The sequence below is a fragment of the Alexandromys fortis genome, unplaced genomic scaffold (genome assembly GCF_014885135.2).
Source record: "Alexandromys fortis isolate MF-2015 unplaced genomic scaffold, M_Fortis_MF-2015_v1.1 scaffold_105, whole genome shotgun sequence".
NCBI classification, from domain to species: domain Eukaryota; kingdom Metazoa; phylum Chordata; class Mammalia; order Rodentia; family Cricetidae; genus Alexandromys; species Alexandromys fortis.
The window spans coordinates 2,210,707-2,214,674 of record NW_026068011.1 but is presented as its reverse complement, the minus strand read 5'-3'; positions in this window follow the sequence as shown (position 1 = coordinate 2,214,674).

The window sequence follows — 3,968 nt, the reverse complement described above, 5'->3', positions numbered from 1 at the left end:
ATATATTGCTTTACTTAGCAGGCAGCCCCCAGAATCAAATATTTCTCAGCAGTTAACTCATTAACAGTCAAAAAATTCAAAGAAAACATAATAATATGCATAATCCATACTCTCTGTGTATATTCCATCTATGTGGCTTATTTTCTCTATTATTTTTAATATTTATTTTATTATCTTTATTACTTTAATCCATGACTATGTATGTTGTTTTATATTACTTTTACTGTCTCTTTAAAGATGTGTCTTTATTTAAAACTATTTTTTCTATAACTGCCTATACCCATTTCTTTTTTTAAATTAAGTCTACATACATGTTTTAATCATACTATAACACAGAGATTTATTTCTGTCTGAATCTGTCTTTATTTCATATCTTTAATCCTTTTTTGATCACTGTTGCAAACTATTAAGCAGGCATGGCTATAACCAGTACAGTCACATCGGCTGTTGGTTTTCCAACATGGCAGAGGACTGTTTACAATCTGCTCTGGGAGCCATGTTTATTACTCCATCTATGGGATGCAGTTGGCCTATGCCACCACAAACCCCATTCAAGTGCTCTATAACAGGACTGCCTGAAAGAGCCAAAGCCATTTATGCCAACATTATGAACCAGGAAGCTATTTCTTAAAGGAGTCACAAAGTTTTTGCTGTTAACACTCAGTCAGGAAGCCTTTTCTTAAAGGAGACATGCCTTTTCTCACTTCCAGCAAACAGAGGCTATCTAAAAATATGTAGCTGTCAAGAAGTTCCAGTTGCCTCTCACATTTACTGGCTTAGAAGCCCTTTTTAAAAAACTCTCTTAGGTAAAACTTCAAACACAATTTGTAAGCAGACTGTATTGTTTCTCAGCTGTCCAGACCTGAATAATCACACAGAAATTATATTAATTGCAACACTGTTTGGCCTATTACCTAAGACTTCTTATTAACTAACTCTTACATCTTAACCCATTTTATTATTTTATATTTTACCACAAGGGATGTGATTTTTACCTCATACCTTGCTTCTTGGAAGGCTACATGGCATCTGTCTGACTCTGCTTTCTTTCCTCCTCTATCTCTGCTTGCATTTTCTGCCTTGCTATATTCTGCACTGCCATAGGCCAAAGAAGCTTTTTTATTAGCCAATAGTAATAAAACATTTTCACAGTATACATAGGGGAATCCCATTTCAGGAGGTCACAGAGTCTTCTCTCCCAGTTCAAGAGGGCTGCTGAGACTATGCACTGAGTGTTAAAGTTAACATGCCTGTATGTTGGCCCTGGTGGAATATTATATAAAGAATTTTTAGGTGATGCCTAAATTAAAATAAAGAATTCAAAATTTTGTAGATGGTAGGATCATTGTATGTAAGTTATGAAAACTGTGTTTTAGTAACTTAAATAAGAAAGAAGATATTTGTGTCATGGTTAGCAGTGTTGGAAGAAAAGATCTATTCAAATCCTTCGGAGCATGATGATTCCATTATGAATCCCAGACCCTCGACATAGAGCTTGTTTTTTATTCTGTGTAGTTTAAAATTGCTGAGAGTAAACAGCAAGAAGACTGAGGTATAATACAGATAAAACACATGGAAAAAGTACACAATGATTTTAACATTGTAATAAAGAATCAGAACCTCTAGTCAACAAACAACTTTGTCACTCTGGGAGGAAACCTCAGTTCAAAGGTGGGAACTATTCCAGATGTCAAGAGGTGGATAGGGATAGTGAGGGCTGCATTCCAGGCACTAGGAATGGTTTGGTCAGCAAGAAACACAAATGACAACAACAAAATTACAAATATTTTAGACACTTGTCTTGAACTGCCTTCTTTACAACACCAAAATCTGGACAATGAAAATGCTCCTCAGGATAGTGGCTGAATGTATTTGAGATGGCATATCTCAGGAAAATTCTAGGCATCATGCAAAGAGATATAGCTCATGCAAAGATGACATTAATAAATATCTCCATCTACAGAAGGCAATAAACTACAGGATACAGCAATGACATTTGAGATACTTTTGCCATGTTATGAGAAAAAAAATGACAACAGATACCTGAAGCTAGCACTACATGGAGTAATTTATGGGATAAGGTGAAGAGGAAGGCCTCCAAAACACTGGATAGACAGCATACAGGAAGACTGTGGAACCTTGGGTATGACAATAACAAAAACATCTATGAGTGCCAGGATAGGAACAACTGGAGGCTACCCATGCAAGCTTAAGCATTGCTAGGGCATAAAAGAATGATAAAATGATAACTTATATGATAATGGAATATGTGATGGGAGAAGACTCAGAGAGGTGCTTCAAGGAGCTGGGCTGATAAAGGAGGATGAAGCAGGACTTATTTCTAGAAGGCTGTGTTACTAGTTCACTTCCTACAGGTAAAACACATGACCACCAGGATATAAAACTAGAAAAATTCCTAGTGAATGCAGCAGGAAATTCAAAACTGTGTGACTTTGTGGATGGCTACAAAACTCGGAGATAGGCAGATATTGGGGAAGGTCTGTGGGTCCCTGTTTTATTTAGCCCTAGAAGGCTTGGCAAGGAATCCATAAAATGGCTGTATTGTTGACACATGTTATTGAAACAACCTTTTCAGGAATGCACCAATGCATCACCACTGTAATACATAATCTTCCCCATCACTTATCTCAAACCAGCCAAATTACTATTGCACAAATGCTAATGGTCTCCCCCACATCCCCTGTATGGGATGACAATAGGTCACCTTGTGGATCATTGATATGCCTCTAAAGAAATAAATCTCATGGCAATGGAGACCATGTAAATGATTGGATTCAGCCTCCAGGGAATTGGGTCATATGTAAAACACAGGTTACTAAATGAGAGTCACAGCAACATTCAACATATTAAAATATAATTAATTGATTTGGGACAGCCATTTGCTAACTCTAAAGCCCTGTTTAGGGGTTTAAATACCAGCGTTGCAGGTCCCTTTCCCCTATGCTTCCCCTTGAAGAAGAGAGTGAGTGAATCTGCCTGTCCAGCCATTGTATTACCTTGGAAGAATCACAAGCAGGAGGATGATGAGGAAGGGCTGTAGAAGGCACAGCATGCCTAACGCCCAGTGCTGCCTCAAGAAGATGCCCTGCCCAGGTACCACAGACATGTAAGGTGATTCTGTGACTGCTGACATCAATAGTAGTATTCTGAAGGACACTAAAGGGGACATAACTTTTGATGGACACTAAAGTGGACATGACTTTTGATGATATCCTATTTGTTAATTAATCTGTCCTCCCTGGAGTCAGTCCAGGATGCAACCAACATAGACTTAAATAAAAGAACAGAGACTTGAGACCCATGAAACAAATGACTTGTCCAGGCACACACAGTGACCAGATCCAGGTTGCTCCACAGGCTCTAGTTACAATGACTCCAGGCCTAGAAGAGGATGAGGAGGGGAATTAGATGCTAAGAACATTTTGCTGTTGTGTGTCCATGGTAAGCCACAAATCCTTGCATTACTGGCTACAAAGAAATGAGAGTAGCATGTTGAGATTAGAGCAGCGGGGCTGCGTTCCGGCAGCCCTGGCTCCCACATGGCAGGCTTATACCCCGAAATAATTACACGGAAACTGTATTCTTTTAAACACTGCCTGGCCTGTATTCTGTAGCCTCTTACTGGCTAGCTCTTACATATTAATCTAACCCATTTCCAATAATCTGTGTAGCCCACGAGGTGGCTTACCAGAGAAGATCTTAACCTGCATCTGTCTGGAGTGGGAGAATCATGGTGACTCACTGACTCAGCTTCTTTCTCCCAGCATTCTGTTCTGTTTTCTCCATCTACCTAAGGGTTGGCCTATCAAATGGGCCTAGGCAGTTTCTTTATTAATAAGAAATAACTCCCACATCAGTAGCATCCTACAGGGAACCCCATAGGTTAGGTCATAAAGAAGCTCTTCTATATCTTTCAACTTTGATTTTTGGAATTTCCTTTGCAATTC